The 25,289-nt window shown below is 50.4% G+C and overlaps 1 long non-coding RNA gene across 1 annotated transcript; it reads right to left on the reverse strand.

Moving 5' to 3' along the window:
- Positions 1-4,221: 4,221 nt before the first annotated feature.
- On the reverse strand, positions 4,222-24,484 carry LOC131273569 (uncharacterized). The gene is made up of 3 exons (XR_009180830.2): positions 24,373-24,484; positions 5,828-5,965; positions 4,222-5,511 (listed from the first exon to the last, which is right to left on the reverse strand). It is a non-coding gene; the product is annotated as an uncharacterized lncRNA (long non-coding RNA).
- Positions 24,485-25,289: the final 805 nt, after the last annotated feature.

The raw sequence follows: 25,289 nt of genomic DNA on the forward strand, positions 1-25,289 counted from the left end.
AAAAAAACATATGCTGATGTCCTCATCCCCACTACTTTAGCATGTGGCCTTATTTGGAAATGAGGTCATTACAGATGGAATTAAGCAAATTAAAATGAGGTCATACTGGAAGAGGGTGGGCCCCTAAGGCAATATGACTTGTGCTCTTACAAGAGAAGAGGCAGATTCAGAGAGAAGACGGCCAGGTGACAAGGGAGTGTCAAGGATTGCCAGCAAACCACCAGAAGTTGGGAAGAGGGAAGGAAGGATCCTCCCCTACAGGTTAGGGAGCCTGTACCTGCTGACACCTTGATTTTGGACTACTAGCCTCCAGAACTGTAAAATAAAAATTTCCACTGTTTAAAGCCACCCAGTTTGTACTGCTTTGTTAAAACAGCCCGAGGAAGTGAAGGCAACGTCTTACTTCCTTATGGAGACTTTTTCTAACCATCGACAACTGCTTAACCTTCCCCTGTTAGCAGTTTCACTGCACCACTGTACCTTGTGCTTCCTCTCTTTAACATGCAACCTACTAGCAATTATTTGTTTTAAGATCTACTTTCTAGTTGCAAAATTGCACAAGGTTAGGGACCACAGTGTCTTCAGAGTCTAAAACAATCCCACACACATAGTAGATGCTCAGTAAATATTTGTCTAACATTTGAAGAATGAATCTCCAGGGTACGTAAGTGCTCAATAACAATTGACTGAATTAATGAATATAAATAAATCTGTTTATTTCAATGGCAATCACTACACCACAAGCCGTGATCAACTCAGAAGTGAATTGCTGCCATGACATTACTGGGCTCTATTTCAACCTTGACTGCATGACATATCCAGGTTAACCATCCCCATGCCTCCCTTTTATCAGTCACTTTCAAGAACAAAACTCCTTTGCAGTGCCCCCAGCGAATTCAGAGCAAAGTCCAAGCTCCAAGAGTGCCACGCTCTCCAAATATTTACCATAGATTCTGTGGACATTGGTGTACTAAAGTTAGGGAGTGGATAATTGGGCTTCTGTAGGCTAGCTGGTATCAAACCAGCTTTGTTTGTCTGGAGAAATGCATTCCTGGTCCCAAGCACCCTATTTACAAATGAATGTTTGGAAGCACAGCCTGTGTGAGGTTGAGGGCTGCCGAGGGTCTGGACCGCCTGGGTGGTTCTGAAAGGCCACCGGTGGAATGCATTGCGCACAGACGGGCAGGTGAGCTTCCAACAATCCTTAGTCAGTGGTAGCGCTTGGGAGGATTGAAAAGAGTAAGAGGATATATTTGGCACATATTTGCAGGGTTAACTCTCAGGAAGCTTTTACACCTTAAATGAAATGATTGTTGGATAATTTTTTGCAAATTCAAAATCTCCTTGACTTTGGCCTCAGGAATACCTTGATGGGGCCCCTTTTGATTTGCAAGATGCTGCCTCTGCAGCCGTTGGGTGTCAACTTGCTGACTTTGCTTCCGCTGGCGGGAGGTGGCTTTGGCTAGTGGTTTCTTTTCGGCCTGGGTATAATTATAGGTCTGGGTGTGAACCGTGCCTGAGTCTGCAAGCGTCTGGCACCCTCTCTGCATGCACAAGCCACCGGTGGGTGCTTCCTCGGTAAGACACCCACCCGGAAGCTCACAGGCTGAGTCTGAGCGAGCCTCCCGCTGGGAATGCACGCCTTCCTCTCTGCTCCCTCTCACCTTAGCACCCACTTTCACACTGTCTCAGACCCTTTCCCATCGAAGGAGGAAACCATGCAACTTTATGCCAAAGAGACAGTACTGTGTGGTGCTTAGGGGCTCCAGAATGAGTCAAACCTGGATTTTCCTCTCTGCTCTGCCGCTTCATTCACTGGGAATTTAGGGCAATTTATAGCCTCCTCAGCCTCAGTTTCCTCATAGGTACAAGGTACAATTGGTTTTCAGAGTTATTTTGAGGATTAAATGATATGACCCAGAAGGCACTTTGCACAGTGCTGGGGATATAGTAAGTGCTCGCTTCAGCTGTTGCCATTATAGACTCTTGAGCATCACACTTTGGAGTGTGTTTGGATTTTAGGCTTGGTGGCTGGTCTTGGAGTTGGGGGGTGCTGCTGGAAAGATGGAGGAGGGCGCCATGTTGGGGAAGGCTCCTCTCTTGGGTTGGCCAATGTGGCCGCTCCATCACTGAAGGCCTGCTCCCAGGAGCTGCTGGGGCCTGCCGCCGCTTTCCAGCGGGGCACAGGAGCAGGGAGTGGTGGAACTAGCCCACCCCGTTGTTCTGGGCACTTCTGGACTCTTTCCCTGCCTCCAGGAATGCCAGTTGTCTGAAACACAGACTCCATCCTCACAGTGGCTCCTCCCACCCCTGGCCCGGGGTCCCTCAACCCGCCCACTGCCTCAGGGCCAGGGTCACCATCTCCAGGGGCCTGGGGACATAAGTGGGGCAGGTGCTACAGGCTGGCCGGAAGCTAGGCGTCAGCAGCTGTGGGGCAGTCAAGGGGCCTGGGTGCGGGGCTCAAAGCCACCCCCAGAGCAGGAGCTGGGCGCTCAGAGTCGGGGACTGTGGGCCTTGTGGCAAGGGTGGGGTGTGGGACGTGGGGGCAACCCGGTTGCCGCTGCTTCGTGGAGAGCTCTCATGCTCGCCCGTGACAGCACCTCGGAGGCGTCCCCTGGCACCCGGCCACAGAAGTCAGCCAGGGCTTCCTGCCGTCCCCCCACCCGGGCCACCTTAGGAGGCCAACCCAGAGTCCATGGTCAATGGGAAGAGCAGGGATGGCGTCTGCTTATCAGCGCTGGGGATGTGCTAAGCACATTCTTTAAATGCGTCATCATCTTGAGCAACAAGAAAGAGCTGCTATGACACCTCCACTTTACAGAGGAGGAAATGGGGCTGCGAGGACTGAAGCGCTTAAGGTTAATTAAGGTCACAGAGATTAACAGAGGAGTGAACCTGTTTCTGGCACAAAGCAAAGCCCACGCTTAGAGCCACGACACGCACGCCGTGGGCGGTCCACGGGCTGCTGGTGTGTTTTGAGACGGAGCAGAAGGTTTGGGGTTCAAACACCTGAGACGCTATGCCCGGCTGCTCTTTCCAGTCCCCGCTGCTTGACTGCCTTGGTCTCGTGTCCGCTCGTGGTGCTCCTGAGCGGCTGGTTCAGGCCCACGCCTTGCCCTTGGCCCGGGGTTGGCTCCTCCAGCTCGACCTTTCTGAGCTCCTTGTGAAGCAGGCTAGTAAGATAGGGAATTAGCAGGTGGATCTGGAACCTGGCAGGGAGTCCACGTGGACATCAGTAACCCCCGAGATGGCTGCTGGAGGACCCCCACCCCGGGATTCTGCTACCCAGAACCAAGACTTCTTCTGGAAGCAGAGAGAAGCCCTGAGTATTCCCCAAGGACTTCATCAGTGGGCCTCATGGGGGATTGAGGGGTGGGGTGATCGATCAAAACCCGAACAGCTGGAGCCCCTCCCCTGCCCTTAGCAAAGGGGTGGAACAATGAACAGTTTATACAGCAGCCAGCGAGCCTGAGCGTGCGCCCCGCTCTCTCGCCTCTGGACCCGTTCCTGCCCTCCGCGTGCCGCTCTCGCCATTTTTCCCCTGCCACGTGGCCGTGCAAGTAAACCTGGGGATTTATAACCTTTAATGGGGAATTGTAGTCTGTAAATCAGCCCTCTTTATCACTTTTCAGCCTTCTTCTCTACCTGGGACCCTTCTTCTCTACCTGGGACCCCTGCTCTGTTATTTTCTCCCATTTCTCCTCCCTCCCTACCTGATTGAATTACTGGTCTAACTCACCCTACATGCTCTTGAAATTCATTTCTGCAGCATCGCCGAGAACCTAGACGAAAGCCGGTAACGCTTGGGTCCGGCCCCGGACTGGCTGCTCCTGTGCTTGTCTGCACCTCCTCTGCCTGTCGACGCCTGCGGAGCGTGCTCCCAGCTGTGGCCCTGTCCGTCCTCCTCCTCCAGCTCCCGGTCAGGCCAGATGGCCTTCCTTCATCGCCATCATCCCCGCAGTCCCCGATGACGACGCCACCACAGGCCCCAGCAGGGCGGCCTTGTCTCCGAGCCCCGGCCCTCCGGGATGTGCTCCTCTGCAAAAGCGGGTTCTCCGGGCCCAGCATGGCCATCAGAGCTCGGTCTTTTACGTAATTACGTGAGTGCGTGTTGCCGTAGAGAAAATAGGGGCCCCTGCATTTGATTTCAGATACGTGAGAAAATCTGGAAACACTTGTAACAGGTCAATCACATATTAGTGCACCAGTCACATCTATTAATTGCCTTTCTGTGTAATTGTCGCAGAGTGCCGTGCAGATTTTTGTCCGTAAGTAAAATAACACGTATGTTTTGTTAGATAAGTTTTGTTGGATTTTTATTTATTTACAACCCTGGGCTCTACCCGATTAAACCTCCTGCTTCCTGGAGCGCTATCAGATATTTATTCTGTTCCAGCTGAGGCCCGCCAGCTCATGTTGGTTTGAACTAACATACCTTTGCTTTGCTGGGAAATGTCCCAGAAAGAGTTCATGACCTTGAGGCTGAGTCAGAGGGAGGAGGCTTTCTCCAGTCGCTCTTAAAAGGAGCTGGAGTTTGCAGAAGTGAAAATGGAATGAGGGGCTGCCCACCCAGGCAAAGTGCGGCGGGGGCAGATTTTGTGGGTGTCTGTGGCCCAGGCTTCTGTTATTATGGGAAGAAAAGCTTGATGAGTTTATATTGTGATTTATGTTGCCTAATTAACAGGTTTGAATTAATTAATTTCGTTTGTTAGCGTAGCTTTTTTTCTTAAGAAACAGTACACGACATCCAGTTAGGTATTCTATTTTTGGATGGGGTCCCTGCCTATGGAGAGGGCTGCTGGTGAGCACCCATGGGACTCACCCCGATATCCAGGTGATTCCGCAGAGCAGGGCCCAGGCCCCACTCCTGAGGAGGGCAAGTTAATGGGGTGCTAGTACTAGAGTACTAGAAGGGGGAAGGGGGGGCTCCTGAGGGGTGTGCACTCCTGAAAAAGGAAGGGAGGGGAAAGAAATCTGCTGAAATGCAGAGCCGTGGGGGCCAAGGAAGCCCGTGCTGCCCCGTAAGCATGTCGAATCACGCCTCAGCCGTGCCGGGGTGCCCGCCGGGCAGGTGCCTGCTTCACTTGGGCTGCACCCCAGCTACGGTAATCAGCCAGGCACTGAGGCTTAACCCCTCCTTGTCCTTGGTTGTGGCCCTTTGACTAAGTGAGAGATGACAGATGCTTGACAGCAAAACTAGCCTAACTGCACACCGTCCTCAAACAGTTATTTATTTTCCAGCTCTGGCCAACTTTCTGAACTAGAAGGAAGGCAGGTGGCTTTTTGAAAATGAAACATAGATTCTATCCCCTGAAGTTTTACCGCATGTTTGAGGGGAAAGAGCCGACTGTCGTGTCTGAAGGGCTCTCTCTGAAGGTGCGCCTGTGTTTTTGATGTTGGGTACTGCAGCGGGACAGAAAAGCCAGAAGTCTGCGGAGACCACATGGGAAGGCACGGCGTGCTCCGGGAAGGCTCTTCCGGGTGGGCTCCCACCATCTCCGTGGTGGCCGTCTGCAGGAAGAAATGAGGCTGTGGGAAAGAATGAGAACACTGGACCCAGGCATTCTGAGATTCAGTCTTGGGTCTCACAGGGTTGTGAGTTTAGGCAATTGACTTGATCTCTCTGAGCCTCAATCTCCTCAACTGTAAAATGGGCATTGTGGGGATTGCATGAAATGAAGTGTATTAGTCAGCTACCACTGACTAACAAATTGCCCCAAACTTAATGGACTTGAAACAGGTGTTATCTCACAGTGTCGGTGGATAGGGGATCCAGATGCCGCCTGAGAGCTCAGCTGAGGAAGGACCCGAGTCGGAGCTCACTCACGCGTCTGCCGGCTGGCTGCAGTGTCTCATGGGCTGTTGGACCGAGGCTGCAGATCCTCACGACCTGCTGGCTGGAGGCTGCCCTCTGTTCTGCCACGTGGACATGGCACGGCACCTGGCTCCAGTGGAGTGAGGGAGACTGAAAATTCAGAGAGAGCGAGCGAGCTCGAGCAAGAGCCAGCAAGAAGGCAGTATCGTTTTTTTACAACCTAACCTTGGAAGTGATATCCCTGTTAAAAGCCTGTTAAATGGAGACCCCCATTCAGTCCACACACAGAGAGGGAGTGATCCAAGTGTGTAAATACCAGGAGGCAGAGATTACCTGAGGCCATTTATGATGCAAACATAAAGTGCCTATCATTGCACCACACTGTGAGTTGGTGCTCCTTAACCGCAGCAGACCTAGATTTGCAGAGTTTCAGTGTGGCAGTGGAAACGCTGCTTGGATCAGGTATGACCTATGGTCCTTGGGAATCTTCCAGAAGCTACCCAGAGCCGCTTAGCTTTTTCTATCTTCCCCAAGGTGGACCTGCCTCCCCGCAGCGGGAGCCTCTGTTGGGGGAGAGAGCCGAGGAGCCAGGGCTGTGCTCAGAGGCTCTCGGGTCCCAACCAGGTAGCTCCTGCTGGAGCCCTGGAGGCCAGAGATGGATTTCCCTGCTCAACAAGTCCTTCCTGAGCACCTGCTAGTGCTAGTTCTAGGGCTGTGGAAGCAACGGGAAAGACAGACCGAAATCCCTGGCCACGAGGAACTGACATTTTGGTGAGGACAGATAGTAAACAAAATAAATAAGAACAATACAGGCATCTCCCTCTTCAGGTCAGTAATCTGTCCCTGAAAATCAGACATTCTGTCCCAAAAAACCTAACTGGGAGTCTACATCCCATTATTTTAAATTGGAAAAATAAAGATGTGCTACAAGTCAACCAAAAGCTCCAGGCAATTTCCGAGCACACAAGGCAAACAGTTAACACCTCCAGAGTGTTAATGAACGCATACATCACGCGCCGACTCTAGGCCGGGAATGAGGCTGTCGGCGCAGAAGCCTGTGCTGCCCCACCACAGGCCCTGCCTTCCAGGTGCAGCGCGACAAACAAAGGAGGCAAATCGCAATCAAGAAAAAATGTTTAGGAGAAAATGCAGATGAAACTTACAGTAGTAAACAAAGCAAGTTCCGGAAATGAACCGTGATTCACCAAGCAAGGGACTTTGAGCCGGTTGGAGCAGAGAAAGGCCGAGAGCCTGTCCCTGGGCACCGTTTCCCAATCGTCCACACGATCCTGACGGCCTACTGCTCGCATCTGGGTGGGAGCTCGAGGTTCGGCTGCCCATCGTTTTGTTAACGGTGTCACCTTGAGCTGTGGGGACCTCAGGATAAATTTGTCCTATATAACTGTCAGCTGAAGAAAACATTGCTTTGTGAGACATGCCTGCCCTTTGAAGTGGAATATTCAAAACCAGAGGCATCCTACAGGTGAAATGCGAACTCATGGGAGGTCCTGAGAGGGAAGTTAGGAAATAAAGCAAGAGAGGGAGGTCGAAAGCGTGGTGGGCGACCAGGGCGACGTGGCTCAGGGCTTGAAGGAGAAGGAGCAATCCGTGGGGATTTCCAGGAAGAAGGCCCGGCCATGGGAGCAGAGGTGCCCTGGCGTGGGCAGCAGGCCTGCTGCGAGCTAGGGGCAGCTGGGGGGCTCCCAGTGAGGTCTGAGGACGAGCAGGCAGGGGAGCTCCCCACCCCACCTGTGCCCTCACGAGATGGGAAGCCACCGGCACCTTCGCACCGTTATCGGCGTCAGCGCCATTGGAGAGCTTCGCCGCAGTGGACTGGCCTCTGCCCCTGCATCTTTAACCAGTTCCTCCGCCCCGTATTTCCTGCTGAGCCCGGGTCTGCAGCGGGAGAGCTGGGGACGGTGGGAGGGCCGCGCTGGGCAGGCTGAGGAAAACTTCAAGAAGAGGATTTGGCTCAATGGATAGAGCGTCCACCTGCCATATGGAGGGCCCAGGTTCAAACCCAGGGCCTCCTGACCCTTGTGGTGAGCTGGCCCACGTGCAGGATGTGCACAAGGGCAAGGAGTGCCGTGCCACACAGGGGTGTCCCCCGCATAGGGGAGCCCCACGCACAAGGAGTGCACCCCGTAAGGAGAGCCGCCCAGCGCGAAAGAAAGTGCAGACTGCCCAGGAATGGCGCCACACACACGGAGAGCTGACGTAGCAAGATGATGCAACAAAAAGAAACACAGATTCCTGGTGCTGCTGACAAGAATGCAAGCAGGCACAGAACAGAAGGGAATGGACAAAGAGCAGATGGAGAAATAAATAAAAAATAAATCTTAAAAAAAAATACTTATAAAAAAATAAAATAAAATAAAAAAGAAGCCTGGCAGCCTCGCGATTTGCCCTTACATCCTTCAGAAAACTGCTCAGGGTGCAGCATGTCGAGCGAGACAAGCATGACTTGCATTTCGTGTATGTGGCCTTGGAGAGGAGCCAGCGGCTGGCCCCATGCCAGGATGGAGAGGAGCTGAGAGGAGCACCTCCTTCTTCAGTTCCCCAAATTAGCCCCCTGGTGCCTGAAACCACCACCCTGCACTTCTTGGTATTGTAACCTTGACCCCAGGGTCCACATGCAAATAGGCATTTGGGGAGTGAGTCATCAGAGCAGGTGTCCGTTGACAGGCACCGCCTCGGGGCTTCGTGCCACACTCATGCTGTACCTCCACCAGCTCAGGTCAGCCCTAAAAGGTAGGGTTTTATTTATTTATTTTTTATTTTTTAGGTGCCGGGGCCAGGGAGTGAACCCTGGACCCCACATGTGGGAAGCTGGCACCCAACCATGAGCCCCAGGGGCTCCCCTGAGTTGGCTCCCTTGTTTGTCCACTTGTTACTTGTTTTTGTTTTTTTTAGGAGGCACTGGGTGGAACCCAGGACCTCCCATGTGGGAAGCAGGTACTCAACCGCTTGAGCCACATCCGCTCCCCAGAGGTGGTTGTTTTTATCCCCATTTTACAGATGAGGAAACTGAGGCTCAAGGCATAAGTACCTTAGCCAAAGTAAAAAACAAGTAAGTTGGTGGAGCAGAGTTCAAACCCTGGACCTTCTGATGCCAGGGCCACTTTTCTCCCCCTGGTCTCTGCAGAATGGTGTGTAGCCAGCACCATCCAGCAGTGTCCTGATTTTAAGGATTAGCCAAGGTCAGGGTTGGGCTGGGAGAGGTCAGGTGTTTTCCACCTGACAGGCAGGACGTGGGAAACCCCCAGGGACAAGGCACGAGCTCTTTTGGCAGGGAAGGGCTTGAGCCTGGGGCGACCCGGGGTGTGGGGTGGGAGTTGAAAAGGGTGTGGGAAGGGGCTGCTCCTGCTCCCTCAGGAGGCTCCCCCACGGGGCGGTGGGCAGCCCCGGCATTACACATTTGTTGTGTTTAGCTTGGCGATAATTTAAGTTAATGACCTAGAGAATCTCTAAATGAATCCAGCCACCAACGCTCGGCCAGCTCCGCGGAAGAGCCATTGCTTGGGAGCCAGCTGAAGAAAGCCATTTCCCAAGAGATGTGATTCCACCAGCCACGACAAGAAAATGGGGAAAGAAAGGACGGTTCGGCCTTCCCCCTTCCCTTCATAAAGATGGTGATTTTAAACAGGCATGGTTTTTCTTCTCATACTGAAGTATGGGGAAAATCTTTAATTTTTACCAGTCCTGAGGGCTGCCGGTATGAAAATTTGCTAAATAAGATGCACCCACCAAGCACATTTTTTATTAGGTCTGCTTTCCGACTGTGCTTTCCATTTTTGAAATGGTCGCTTTCAAAAGACTCTGGGCGCAGGCACAGCAATCTCAGTTAATCCCATAATAATTCAAACCAGCGGCTAAAGTGCTGCTGTCGCAGTAATGAGCAGCGCACGGCCTTCAGGACGGAGTGGAGGAGGGTCTCCTGACCAGGAGGGCCAGGGTTCACCTCGCTCTCCCTCCAGCCAGCAGAACACGGCTCATCGTCCTTGTCGGGCTCTGCTGAGCTAGCCTGGATCCAGGCGGGGAGAGGTGCAGCAACCTCCCAGCACCTTTCCCATCCTGGGAGTCTGACAAGATCCCCGGTGACCCAGCTCAGTGGGAACTGCTTTTTCCAATCTGACTGAGTTAAACTTCAACAAAGTTCATTCAACACACATGCACTGGCCAGGAATCATTTGCAAAATCCAGGGAAGTTTGGGGGGAGGGAAAGTGTGAAGAATGGAACCTACCCTTAAAAAAAGGACAGAAAATAGGAGTGAAACAGAAACCCAAAGCCAAGTGAAATGGGTGACTGGGTGGAGGGGTTTGGAGGAAAAAAGAACTTATAATGGCTGGGCCATGGAAATGGGCTTCTAGAGAGCAGCAACCAGGGGGGACGTTTTAAGGAGAAGTGGGGTTCTGGGCTGGGAGAGGAAGGGCGCCCCAGGTGAAGGAAGCAGCAAGTGGAGATGCAGCTATGTGGGTTTGTTGAGGATGAGGCTGGTGTCATGGTAGAGGATGGTGATGCTGAAGAAAGAAGGCACCGGAGGAGCAGGAGGGCCTGGCCACAGACTGCCTCCAGTGCCACACCTAGAACTTGGCTTTCACTCTTTGGATGATGGTAGGTGGTTGTTTTTTTAATTCCTTTAAAGCATTTATTTTGTAATAATTTCAAACTTACAGGACAGTTGCAAAAATAATAGAAAACTCATACAGAGAATTCCAACATACACCCCCACTAAATACCCAGATCCACTAATTTTAACATTTTGCTACATTTGCTGTACAATTCCATTTATCTATCTCTCTGTCTCCATCTGTCTATCTATTCGTCCATCCATCCAACCATCCATCTATCCATCCACCATTAATTTATCTTTTTGAACACTTGAATGTAGGTTGTTCATCATGCTCCTTGAACACATAATACTTGCATGTACATTTCCTGAGAATAAGGATATTCACTTATATAACCACCCTAAGTGTAGTTAGCAAGCTCAAGAAATTTAACACGATATTAAGCTTACAGTCTACATTCTAGCTTTTTCCTATGTCCCAATAATGTCCCCGTGGGCCTCTTCTCCCATCTTGCTCAATCCCACACAGGATCTTGTATTGCATTTAATTGCTATTGTCTCTTTAGTAGATCTTTTTTAAAATTGGGAAAACATTATAAGTAAACTCTCCCATCTCAAGGATCCCCAAGCAAACCGTTCAGGGGGATAAATCACATTCACAGTGTTGTGCTACCCTCACCACCCTCCATTACCAGAACTTTCCATTACCCCAAACAGAAAACTGCACCCTTTATTCATTAACTTCTCACTCCCCATTCTTACCCACCCCCCTCCGTGATGGTGAATTTTAAAGTAGGGAATGAGTTTAACTTAGAAAAGCAATTCCACTGAAGATGTGAAATTTAAAAGGAAAAAAAATCGAGTTTATCCTCAAGGTCCAAGAAATCTTGCCTTGCCCATGCAGGGAGGGAGTTCCAACACCGGACGCTAGGGTTGAGCGGCCTTCTCCCCGCTCTCACTTAGATTCCAAGCCCCAGGTGGTCTTCGTTGCCCTTTGGTGGTGGGAAGCAAGGCTTGCACTGGAATTTTCCAAGGAAGTTCCATTCATAGCAGTCGTGATATTATTGAAAACGTAGAGCTGACTTCAGGCCCCGAGCCTGCGGGTGCTCCTGCCACGGGTTTCTAGCTCGTCATCCTTCACGAGGGTCTTAGGTGCTAGAAAGGATCAGCCCCAGGCACTAATCACACACACAACTCAACAGGAATTTATGGAAATATCCGCTTTCCAGAATTATGCTCTAAGTGTAAATTCATCCCAGAAATGTGTACCTACACTGATGTACAAGGCGAGTCATGGGCAGAACGTGCAAAAATTTTAAAAAGACATTTTCCCCCTTTACATTCAGAATTTTATGAAGGTAGCCAGAGAACCAAAGAGTAAATAGAGAAGAAAAGACCTTGGCTAGAAAATAGAGTCTAGAAATTCAAAAGGCAAAGTCTTTGCTAACAGCTCTGGCAGTCTGAGGCAGGCCGTCCAATGTGGAAGTTGAGCAGTTGCAGGGCGTCTGGGTGGAAGAGAAAACCTGGCCAAGCTTGTTGGGAAATGATGCGCCAACCCAGGGTGGGAACAGAGAGACTAAGTGCCTGGAGGCCGGCGCCAACGGGGCATAAGCTCCTCTCCAGAGGCCCGGAATCTTCCCAGGGAGCTGGAGGTGCCCTCATGAGCGGCGACGAACACAACCCACAGGAAGCAGGTTAAATTTCAATTCAGATAAACAACAAATGTGCTTTGCAGTATAAGTATGTACCACGCAATATTCGGGATATACTTATACCAAAAATGATTTGTTGTTTCTCTGAAATTCTAATCAAACTGGGCAATACACCTTTTATCTGTCAACCCTAAGGGTAGTCCCACAAGGACCTGGACAAGCAAGACCTCATGGCAAAGTCTCACTCACACTAAGAGGACCCTAGGAGCTGAGCCGCAGGGTCAGCTCCCACGCGGCCCCAAGGGGTTTCCTTTCAAAGCGATCTCAAGAGTCCCAAGCAGGTGGTCTGGAGCTGCCTGTGGCACGGGGTGACACAGGGGGCAGGCCTGGCCAGGTGTGCACATGCCCCATCATCGCTGCGAGCCGTGGTTTGTGTCTCCTTGATTTGTGTTGGTCCCATTTGCAGGCCTTTGGAGCTCATTTCATCTCTCTTGAACCTGCCTCTTCCTGAACTTCATTTGTCATGGCACACAAAGGGCATTCTGGGGCTGCTGGTTGCTTATATGGTACCTGCACTAGCCTGGGGTGGTTGGTATCGGAGAAAGGAAAGTCCCCTCTCCCCACCTCTGGCAAATAGCTTCCTCACTTCTAGTGGTGACTGCGTCCGTGGGACAGTGATGTCACCAGGCTGCGGACCTGCCTCTCCCTGTGTTCTGGTCAAGGTCAGAACAAAGTCAAAAGAATCCTTCTACGAGCAATGTGGGAGGACTTTCACTGCCTGACCTTGAAACATGTTACAAAGCTACAATGGTCAAAACAGCATGGTATTGGCATGAAGATAGGTACATCCATCAGTGGAATAGAATTGAGAGTCCAGAAAGAAACCCTCACCTCTATGGCCAACCATTTTTTGACAAACCTACCAAGTCCACTTTACCAGGAAAAAACAGTCTCTTCAACAAATGGTGCTGGAGGAACTGGATATCCATAACCGAAAAAATGAAAGAGGACCCCTAGCTCACTCACCAGCCAAGAATCAACTCAAAATGAATTAGAGGCCTAAATATAAAAGCCAGGACCATAAAACTCCTAGAAGAAAATGTAGGGAAACATCTTCGAGACCTTGTGGTAAGTGGTGGCTGCTTGGACCTTATACCCAAAGCACACGCAACAAAAGGAAAAAGTAGATAAATGGGACCTACTCAAAACTAAACACTTTTGCACCTCAAAGGACTTTGTTAAAAGGGTGAAAAGGCGGTTGACTCAACGGGAGAAAATATTTGGAAATCACATAACTGATAAGGGTTTAACATCCATGATACACAGAGATGCTACAACTTGACAATTTAAAAATGGGCAAAGACAGTCAACAGTGCCTCAAGCAGGGGTGCTCCTGAGGGCTCTAGAAACATCTAGACACTATAGGTAGGGCACACAATTTCAGAAATCCAGCACCCTTTCAGTGCGCCTTCCTTGGAATATATGTTTCCCAATATAACAGAGTTAAACTCATTTATAATTTCCCTACACATGGCTCTTCTGCCCCTTTTATTTGAACCTATAATTGGCACTTATTAAATATATGTCCCAGAGACTTAACTCTTTGGTCTGTTCATATGCTGGTTGAACCCTGAATCTCAACAGAATTGCAACATCCATTCTCCAGTTCATTGGACTTACCCAGGATAACTAGCAAAAGGATGATGATGGATAATACCCATCCCAAAAAACAGAGAGTCTACAACTGCAAGCAAGACAGTTTCATCCATCTTCCCCATGGGACCTAAGCCCCCTCTCAATCAAAAAGAGAGTAGGCATCACCATCCTAAAATCCTCCAGGTTGAGACAAGAACAAACATAAGAGGGCAATGCCACTATGGGCTAAAGTAGACTTATTATTATTCTAGCAATGCAAGAACTTGTAACATTGATAGAAAGAGAGTGGTCATCAGAGGTTTGAGGGAGGAAGAGTGAAGAATAGGTATAACATGGGGCATTTTGGGTACATTGGAACTGGGCTGAATGACACTGCAATGAAGATATAAGCCGTGATACATTTTGTCAAAACCTATAAAAATGTGCAGTGCAAAGTGTAAACCATAATGTAAACTATCAACCATGTTTAGTAGCAATGCTTCAACATGTGTTCACCAGTTGTAACAATGTACCACACTAATGAAGGCTGGTGTTAACGGGGAGAAGAGCGGGAGCTGGAAGGAGAGGCAGGTCCCGGCCTGGTGACGTCATTAGCCTCACTGTGGAATGACTGCCAAGGGCGGGGGCCTCTCCCCTCCAGCTCTCGTTTCCTCTCACTGGAATGCGATTGAGGAAATAGACCGGTGGGCGGACCAGTGCGGTGGGACGATGGTATTTGGGTAGAATGTTCTGCAAACAGTAAATTAATGAAACAATCAATATAGTATAATTAATTTCATAACATATCTAAGACATATCTCTGAACCCACACATACCCCCAAAACCCACTCAATGAATGTTAGTTGAACCAAACTGAAAGAGCAATATCATTTGTAGTCATTTGCAACAGACTGCAGGAGCAAATGGGAAGAAAGTGAGAAAAGAAAATTCCTCTTGGCTGGGACCACAGGCGCGCCAGTGCCTCAGAAGCAGTGACAGGTCACACGGCAGTGTCCTGACTTCAAAATGAGCCTAATGCAGATGGAATAAAGCTTCCAAATGGATTCCTTCTGACCCAATTTATTTCACTTCAGTACATCTTAAACTCAATTCAATATATAGAACTCACTGCAAGTCAGGGGATTTGATTACAAACCTTATTGCCTCTGTAAGATTTCCATCCTTGTAGACAGTACAAGGAAAAAAAAATACACAAAATATCCTGTGCACAGGATACCCATAAATACTGGAGACAGTTTATCATTACATTGACCAAAAAATTACCCTTCAGAGTAATATTTAAGTAAGCCATTAACAATTTGTTTATGTTTCTCTTCATTTGCATGGAAATTTTATATACTCTAAAAAAACTGCATTGGATATTGGTTGAAAGCTATTTAAAAATATTTAAAACAAAGTGATTTAAAATGTTCAGGAGATATAAACTTCATTTGGAGGAAAAAGAAGCATTAAATAGAAAAACCTTATTTCAACCTTTGTTGAAAATCCTTCCAATTGTTTGTTTATTCCATTTTCCTGCCTTGGTGAGGAAAGAACTTTGAGAGTATTTTAATCTTTTTTGATGACTAAGAATCTTGTCTTGAACAAAATGAACGTACTGGCTATGATCACAAAAATTACAGTAATATAGAATATCAGACTGAGAGGAGACAAAAGAGCTAATCCCACAATTCCCTCTTTTATCAAAGGGAATTTGGGATTCCAGAGGAGCAAAGTGGCCTGCATCTGATCTGGCTGGAGCTCTAGCCTCACCTGGTTTCTCTCTTCCCACCTGGGCCCTTTGCTAGTGGAGCTACTTAGTACGGGGCTGAGCATATTATCCCAGATCTCAACCCGGGAAGGTGAATTTTTACATAGATACTTGTTAAATGTGTGTGTGTGCCCTTTCAAATTCATCCTGGGTACTGGGACGTAGGTTCTCAAAATATTATGAATTGAAGATTCTGTTTAGTTTGTTCTTGTCGATGTTAGTTTTCCTGTAAATTCATTTTATTGTAAATTCTTAATTCAAAGCAGATAGTACTGTTTCCCCATTTTGAAACATTGAGATGGGGAAACTAAACAAATGAAACACCCCCTGAATCTCATCAATGGCTCCATGTCCATATAACAGGGATGTAGGGGCCCAAATACTGTAACGATAAATCAGTTTTAGCACCGAGGAGGTACAACTTCAAGCTGTCGTCCCCTCAGGGCAGCCGCCTCTTCGCGCTAACCACACATTTACAGTATGTCAGGCCCGGTTCTAAGGGCTTTGCAGACATCGAGTGCCCTGTCCTGACGGCCTCCGCTCCCTGCCTCTTGGCCAGGCCAGGGCAGGGCAGGACTGAGAGCTGATTCCAGCTCTGCGAGCTGCCCTCGGCATGGGCTGAGTGTCACCCTGCCCCGTCCAGGCGGGGAGGGCGCTGACGTCCGTGTGAGCAGGAGGGCAGGAGGTCCTCGGGGGGAGGAAGGAAACGTGAAGCGACCTCAACCCTATTGTGAGACCTGGAGAATCATCATCTGGGGGAAAGTGGACCGTCTCTGACCCCCATAAATAGGGCCGACAAGGGAGAGTTAGACCTGGCTTCCGGAGATAAGTTTTCATCTTAGTGCGCTTTCCAGAGAGCTATTTTCTTCCAACACCAAGCATTGTGGTCACAAGCTGGACAGTGCCCGTTTCCCAAGGACACCCCAAATACCCTCATGTAAGAATGAAAGTAGGACAGCATAAAGACTACAATTACCTTTTTTTTTTTTTGAGGTACCAGGACCAGGGATTGAACCGGACACCCTGCGTAGGCCAACACGCAAGCCCTGAGCCTCACTGGCTCCCCTGAGTTGGCTCCCTCGTCTGCTTGCTCATTGTTTTTGCTCGTTGTCTGCTTACTTGTTTTTGATTTAGGAGGCACCAGGAACCAAACATGGGACCTCATTCAACTGCTTGAACCACATCCGCTCCCTCAATCACTTTTTTTAAGAAGAGTTATTTATTTATTCCCTGCCCCCATTGCTTTGTGCTCACTGTCTGCTCTGCGTCCATTCGCTGTGTGTTTTTCTGTATCTGCTTGTCTTCTCTTTAGGCGGCACCAGGAACCGATCCCGGGACCTTCCAGAGTAGGGGAGAGGTGGTCAATCTCTTGCCCCACCTCTGCTCCCTGGTCTGCTGCGTCTTTTATCGTCTCTTTTCTGTGTCTCTTTTTGTTGCATCATCTTGCTGCACCAGCTCTCTGTATGGATTGGCACTCCTGAGTGGGTCAGCTCTCCGCGCGGGCCAGCTCGCCTTTACCAGGAGGCCCTGGGCATCAAACCCTGGACCTCCTACATGGTAGATGAGAGCCCAGTCGCAGAGCTGCATCTGCTCCCTCAGTGACCTTTTGACTGTGACATGATCTGAGAGTAGACTTCAAGCGTAAGGTCTCTTTTCACCTCAAGAGGCAATGTACACGGACTCTGGACCTTAACCCCAACTTGCACCCCAAACCCAGGTTCTGCAGGTGCCACCAGCTCCTGAAGAGCCGGGAGGAGCTGGCACTTGTCTGTTCATCCCTAGAGCTTCCGGCCATTGCTCCCCTGCCCCCAGTTTGGAGGTGCAGGCTTCCCTTCCTCTGTCCGTCCATTGATTCAACAGTTATCTCTCCACCGTACTTGGCGGTCCTTGGGAATTGTCTTTGCCCCTGTTTTCGTCGCCTCAGATGTGAGCAGTGTTGGGGTGCCTAGAGGTGGTGCCTCAACTCCAGGACTGTGGGATCGCCTCCTACACGGCTTTGGGGTCCAGGACGGGAACCTGGAGCAAAGCGCCTGCAGCACGTGGTCACACTGACCCTTACGACTCCTTAGGAAGGAGCCACATTGGAGAACTGAGCACTCCTTCCCCAGGAAGGGGCTCGCCCAGCTTCTCTTCTCTTTGGAGTAGATCTCTGTTTCCTCCAGGCACACATCTAATGCTGCTTCCTTTTTTGTAAAGGCATTACACAAACAGAAGTAGTAAAGGAAGACATTGTGCAGAGGATGGTGGCCAGGTAGCCTCTCGCTCCAGAAAACCATACCGAGTGAAATACCTGTTTTCAAAAACGAGGCAAACGTCGTGAGTGGTTGTTAATAGACTGTAGAAGCAGAATGCCTGCCTATGAAGGCCATCTCAGACACTTCCTAGCTGTGTGACCTTGGGTAACTTACTTAACTTCTCTAAGACTCAGTTGCTTTCTCTGGAAATGTGGATAGAGTAGTACCCAACTTGTGGCTGTTGAGAATTAAATGAGTCAAAGCACACAGAGCATTTATAATAACAGGGCTTGACAGATGTTATCAGTTGATGGCTAGCTAGAGTAAGAGCCAGATGGACACTGTAATAAAGAACGATCTTTAATGTGATGTGTGTTATTTGTGGAGATAGTAAAATCATCTTCCTTGAATCTATCCCTAATCAGATCGACTGCCCCCTGTCCAGCCCGATAGGGACGAGCTTCTTCTTAAGGAGGTATAACATCAGGAGACCCCACAGCCGCACGACGTGGTTCCCCGAAGGGTTGGTGGGTGGGTTACGGGAGGACGTGGCACTGCCGTGCGATTCCAAGTGTCCCTGAGACCCTGGGGAAGCCAGCAAAGGCCGGTGACCAGGAAAGAGCTTTTATGGCTTCAAAACAGAACACGTAACAGCCATCCCCCGGCCATGTGGGCCCAGGGGTCCAGAGCCAGAGCCTGGGGCCTGGACAGAGCAACACGCAGGGGGTGGCAGTGGAGCGCATGGGAGGAGGGCACTCGAGGAATTAAAGGGCCCACTCACCCACTTACCCACAAGCTCACTTTCCTTCACGCAGGGTAAGAACTTGGGGTCCTCTTCCTGGGACAAGGGCCGAGAAGTGCCCACGGTCCCACCTGCCCCTGGTCCACCTGCCCCTGGTCCTCTAATCACGAGCCACGTTGTTGCCTTAAAGTGCACCGCCCTTTTCTAGGCACTAAAGCATGACGAGTCACACAGATGGGACCCTTGCTTAGAAAGTATTTCTGCTCTAAGACAGGACATGCAGGAAAAGGTAGATGTCCGGAAGCTGCTTCGTTCATTCTTAAAACCTGCCCTGCGAGTGGACCCCGTGAGGCAGGACTTTGCAAGGCTGGGGAGTGCTGACCAGGCGGTTCAGGTCGGACCTTAGGGTGTCCCTCCCCGCCACCAGGCTGCCTGAGTCCTCCCACACCCTTTCTTGCTCTGGCTTTAACAGGGAAATGACACCCTCTCCAGCTACCTTTTTTAAAAATTATTTCTCTCCCTTTCCCTCCCCCCCTCCATTGTCTGCTCTCTGTGTCCATTCATTCTGTGTTCTGTGTCCGCTTGTATTGTTGTCAGTGGCACCAGGAATCCGTGTCTCTTCTTGTTGCCTCATCTTGCTGCGTCAGCTCTCCGTGTGTGCGGCACCATTCTTGGGCAGGCTGTGCTTTTTTTGCGCTGGGCGGCTCTCCTTATGGGGTGCACTCCTTGTGCATGGGGCTCCCCTATGCAGGGGACACCCCTGTGTAGCACGGCACTCCTTGCCCTCATCAGCACAGCACATGGGCCAGCTCCACACGGGTCAAGGAGGCCCGGGGTTTGGCTCCTGGACCTCCCATGTGGTGGACAGACGCTCTCTCCATTGAGCTAAATCCACTTCCCTCCGGCTGCCTTTTGTTCACGGACTGCTTTAGGGAGAGGCACAGCCTGGCTTCGGCACAGAAAGACCTCATTTGCCAGGGAGCTCGAAGATGCTTCCAGCCACGGTGCTAGCGTGACTGACGCTCCGGGGGACACTCCGGCTGCAGGTGGACGGCTTCAGCAGCGTGTGTGCTCGGCCAGCGGGTAAGGGCGGTGTCTCCTCCATGGCCGGACGTGGTGGTGGAGGTTTCTGCTTTACTCTTCCATTGGCCATGGCTGATTCGTTCATGGTTGTAGACACCACATCATTCATTCATGCAATTTACTCACTTTTCATTCATTCACTGTTCGTCTAACATCTATGGATTACCACTTAGGGGTCGGCCACGCTGCTAAGCATCTGGGACACATCGATGGAGCTCACAGCCCTGCTCTCCAGGAGTTCACATTTTGGGGCTACTCAAGGTCCTCTCCGTCTAAAGATTCAATGAGGGCACTGCTTCCTGAGGGGCGGGCAGGACCACGGGGACTGACGAAGGACACTGAGTCCCAGGGGTGGTAACAGGGGAGCCATGATCACCCCACCCCGAAGGAGGAAGGGGAGGAAGGCGCGTTAGCAGAGCAGAAGGGGATTCTGTCAAAAGCACCGGACAGCAGCTGTAGCCGGAAAGCGGTTCAGCCTCTTCCAGACCGCGCCTGGCAGGGGCAGGTGGGGTGGGACTGGCACCTTGACAGCTCTGCCTCCCCTCTTCAGTCTGCCACGGCTGAAGCCAGCTGGTAGCTGGGGAGCTTAGAGGCACCTGGGGCCCGGAGCAGGCAGGAGCGCTGGGGAGGAGGGGGCCGGTGGGGAGTGATCAGCAGGTGGTCCCTGGGCCAGGCCTGCAGGTGGGGGGAGGGCTAAGGCCCCGCCGCATCGCAGCCAGGCCCAGGGTCCTCCCCAGCAGGTGCAGAGGGCACTAGAACGGCAGGGGCGCCGCGCAGCGACCCCGACACCCTCCCTCTAGCGTGGCCAGGGGTCTGCACCCTGCAGAGTGCGGTTAGGGCTGGCTCACCCCAGGAGGCAGGGGGACGGTCACCTGCAGGCAAAGACAGGGACCACCCATAAAACATGGCATGGTCTCTCTCCTCGAGCCACCTATAGCAGGAGACCAGAAAATTCAAAAAACCACAGCAGCCGAAACGGCGCCAACCCCAGCAGGCCAGGCCGAAGCCAGCAGCAAAGCAGCCGCGGCGCAGGCGCGGCGGGTCCCTGCCTGCGGGGAGGGGCGCAGCTCTGGGCAGGCTGCGGGCTGCGGGGTGTGTGACCCGCCGGGGCTCTGGCCTCGTGCCAGCGCACACGTGCACTCGCACAAGCACCCGCACACGCGTGTGCCAAACACCCAGCACCTGTTCCCCCTGCTCCACGCTCCCTTCTGGCCTTTGCTGAGATGAGCACCCGAAAACAGGCAGCAGGGAGGATGGAAGGACGATGGTGGGGCTGGCGTGGGGGGGCTGGGGCTCCCTTTTCCGGAGCTCAGGCCCACCCCCCCAGCTCCTGGGTCCTCATAATAGGAAGCCGAGGCTCGTTGGCCTCGCCAGCCCCTTGGTGGCTTTACTGACCCTGTAGGGGTCAACTGAGGCCCGTGGGAGCCGCAGAGCCAGGGCCCGGGGATGCCAGCTCAGCACCAAGGCGGTTCAGCCCCGCACCCCAGCACCCTAAGGACCATCTTCCCACGTGGGGGTGGAGGGGGAAGGGGTGCGCCCGCCAGGAGCTGCCGGCCCCGGGGCCAGCTTCCCAGCTGCTCTTCCTGACGCTCAGGGCAGCCCCTTGGCACCTGGGGAGCTCCCGCGCCGGGCCGCGCGGATCAGGAGAGGATTTCTCAGGTTGGGTCGCGGTGGCTCACTGGGATGATTTGGACTTCAGGGATGGGGGGTGCGGGTCTGACCCCGGCAGGGGCCATCGCCACCTCTCCTCCGTCCGCAAGACCGAGCTCTCAAAGCCTCCCTCCACGCGCGCCCGGAGCAAACAGGACAGATGGGGGAGGCAGGGACGTGCGCCGCCAACATATTAAATTCAGGGAATCGTGAGCCGTGTATTCTCTATCAGACGAGATGTCAAGAAAACCTTCTTCTGTTACAGAAATGCCTTTAAAACCAACCAGTGGGTTTCATTCTTTTGTGAGCTCTTATTCTTTTTCTCCTTTTCATTTTCACCGTAAAAATCTACAGCCAGCCCAAAGAATGACTCTCCCACATAATATAAAAGTAATAGAACTACTGGTGATATTAATAATACTTAACACTCACCGAGAACTTTTCATCTTCAAAGCCCTTTATAAATATTAACTGATTAATCACCTTAGCAACAAAATAGTTACTTTGTTTACTTCTAGGCATAATGTCTGTGGTGGACTGAATTACATATCTCCCTGTGGAGTGATTTGGCATTTTTCTCAAATACACAAAGTTGGCTGAGATGTTTTTTCTGTCCAATTCTGATATCAAATAACAACCAAAAAACCACTATTAAAGAACGGAAAAAATCAAGAATTCTAGCCACCACCTCTCTATGAGTTGTCAGCCTGCCTGTGCTAAAGGCAGAAAACGTTTTGAGCACTGAATCTCATCTATCGCTTTCTGGGTGTCACCCATGGCCTAGATGCTATCATCTCTGGTGGCTCAAACAGAAAATTCTAGAATCAAACACGGTTGATCGTATTTAATGTGCATTTGACAATAAAACTGGCATCAACGTTAATACTGTGGAGGACTACTGTTGCCTCAGGTGCATTCTTTTTCCTTTTGGAGACTCAAATCAATAGCCCAGCAGAAACACAGGGTGAAATATTACCTCCCTTCTCTTCTCCACCCTTCTACCTCAACCTTCCCTCCAGCTCCCACAGTGGAGCCTTCTTTGGTTCCAAAAGCACAGTTCAGGCAACCCCTCCACTGAGAATTTTTGACATTTTTATAGGGATGGCATATCTGTTCCATAAAATCTACCGTGTAACCTTTTTCAAGGGTACAATTCAGGGGTGCTAATTACACCCACAATGTCATGCTGTCATCACCACCCCTTACCAGAACATTTTCACCCCAGAGACCTGCGTCCATTCAGCATTAAGTGCCCACCTGACCCCGGTCCCTGGTCACCTCTCATCTACTTTCTGTGTCCATGACTTTGCTTCTTCTAGGTATTTCACTGAAGTGGAATCAGGTGGTATTTGTCCTTTGTGCCTGGCTTACATCACTGGCATAGTATCTTCAAGGGCCCCGTGTCGTTGCAGGCAGCAGAGCACCCCTGCTTTCCACGGCTGAGCAGTATTTCATCAAGTGGAGTGGAGAGACCACATTCTGTTTATCCCTTTATTTGTCAAGGGACACTTGGGTGGCTTCCACCTTTTGGCAGTTGGAAATAATGCTGCTATGAACATTGGTGTACAAATATCTGTTTGAGACCCTGACCTCAATTCTTTGGGGTAGACACCTAGGAGGGGAATTACTAGGAGATAAGGCAATTCTACATTGACGTTTTTGACCCTCTCCCAGTCCTACGTTGATCACCAGATCCCATAAAACACTGCTACATTGACTTCCTATCATTACTAGTTCCTGCCAGGACCCCGACTCGGACAACTGTCATTGCCCCCTTTTTATGCTCGAAAGCGTGACTCTGTTTGCACAGGTTATGGCACCCATCATTTTAAAGCCCTCGTGCCTTGCCCTCCTCCACGCTGCTCTGAAATCCCTCCCCGCCCCTGCCCTGCAGCCTCAGCGTGGAATGAACCGCATGGGTTTCCAAGCCCTCCTTCAGGGCTTTGCAGACCTCGCGAGGCTGGAGCCACCGTGTGCTTTGGAAGGCTTGGCAGCCAGCTCCCAGGCCTGGGCGTCTCCAGGTGGCTGAGCAGCTCCTCCCCAAGCCTCCGATGTGGCCGTTCAGGCTCCGTGTCCGACTCGTGCTGCCGGCTCGCTGTCCCCCTGGACACACAGCTCAGGTCCTTTGTGGTCTAACGGGGAGCAGTGGGCGCATAGTCCCTCAGCCTGAGGACGGCCACCGCCGAGTGGTGGGGACTCATCCAATGGAAACGCGGCGTTTCTGCGTGCGTCCGGCCTAAGGGCTTTTGCTGAGGACAGAGGACCCGGGCACTTGGGGTCAGAGTCTCCCGCGTGGCCCGCGCAGCCGTCAGTACTTTAGGCAAACCCCCCACGAACGGGAGGGGGCGCTGTGAGGTCCCGGCCCAGCCGCCCAGAGGCTCTATCCTGCTCTCGGGGCCTCTGGCTGTGCCCACCTGCTCGGTTTCAAACTCCGCCTTGAACACACGTGGGTTTAAAGGTCCCTGCTTATAATAAAACTGGTTTTTTAAAAACTTGTTATTTTGGAATAATTTGAAATATACAGGATAGTTGCAAAAATAATACAAAACCAATACAGAGAATTCCAATAAAACCCCAACCCAAACAAACCAGATTTACCAATGTTTTACCATTTTGCTATATTTGTTATAGGACTCCATCTATTTATGTCTATCTATCTAAATATATGAGAGTAAATTGTATATTATGCTCCTTGAACACTTCATACTTTCATGTGTATTTCATAAGAACAAGGATATTCACTTAAGTACCCTCATTAAGTGTATTTATCAAGTTCAAAGATTTAACGTTAATATAAAGCATGCAGTTTATGTTTTTTTTTCTTCCTAATTGTCCCAATAATGTCCTTTTGGCCATTTTCTCCTCTATTATTAGATCCAATCCAGGATCATGGATTGCATTTAATTGTCATTGTCTCTTTGATTTCTTTTAATCATGGAAACATATATACAACATAAAATTTCCCTTCTCAACCACTCTCAAGTATACAATTCAGTGGGATTAATTACATTCGCAATGCTGTGCTACCCTCACCACCACCCATTACCCAAACTTTTGTCACCCCAAACAGAAATGCTGCACCCATTGTTCATTAACTCCCCACTCAGCCGCCCTGCTGCCCCTGTACATCTGTACTCTACTTTCTGTCCCTGTAAAATTGCCTATTAGAGTTACTCCATGCAAGTGGAATCATACAATACGTCCTTTTGTGTCACTGACCTTAATGATTTCAAGGTGGTTCCACAGGGTAACGCAGATCAGAGCTTCATTCCCTTTAACTGCTGAATACTTTAGCACTGTGAGGCTAGACTGCATTCCTCCCTTGGGCAATTGGGACTAGTACTGCTATGAATAGGTGTGATGGCTAGGCTAATGTGTCAACTCAGCCAGGTGACCGTGCCAAGTTGTTTGGTCAAGCAAGCACTGGGCTAATTTTAATACAAGGACATTTATGGACTTTAGTCATCAGCGACTTTACTGCAGAGATAGCTGATTACAGCTGCATCAACCAGGAAGATTGCCATCAGCAATGAGTGGCATTTTATCTAATCAGTTGAATGCCTTAAAAGGGGGAGTGATTTCAGCATTCAGAGAGAATTTCCCAGCTCATCTTCTGACAGCCAACATCTCCTGGAAACTTATCCAGGACCTTCGTTGGACTTTCATCAGTTCCCTGGTTGTGGCCTGCCCAGAGGACATGGACTTGTGCATCCCCATGGTCACGAGAGAGACTGATAAAATTGCATGCCATTGACAGATATCTCCTGTTGATTCTGTTTCCCCAGAGAACCCTGACTAATACCACCTGGTAGTAGTTCTTGAGGAACAGAGTCCTAAACAGGATGTCTGAGGGGGTTCTGGGAGTTTTGCAATTGGCTCTCTACTCTAATTGGACTCAAGGGTACTAACAACTCCCTTTCCAATAATGAAGAGGCTGCTAACAGTCCATGGTGAGAGTTGGCAAAGCAGATATGCAAAATATCATCACTGGTCTCCCCTACTTCCATGCTTATAAGAGACAAGGATCTGGGCAAGAGTGTTTTCAACACCTTAACAGAGTTTTGTGGAGTCAAATGGTACAATGATGTTGGCTCGCTCCTCCTAGATACTCTGGATACTGTTACAAAAGAAAGAGA

The sequence above is a fragment of the Dasypus novemcinctus genome, chromosome 15 (assembly GCF_030445035.2).
Source record: "Dasypus novemcinctus isolate mDasNov1 chromosome 15, mDasNov1.1.hap2, whole genome shotgun sequence".
NCBI classification, from domain to species: domain Eukaryota; kingdom Metazoa; phylum Chordata; class Mammalia; order Cingulata; family Dasypodidae; genus Dasypus; species Dasypus novemcinctus.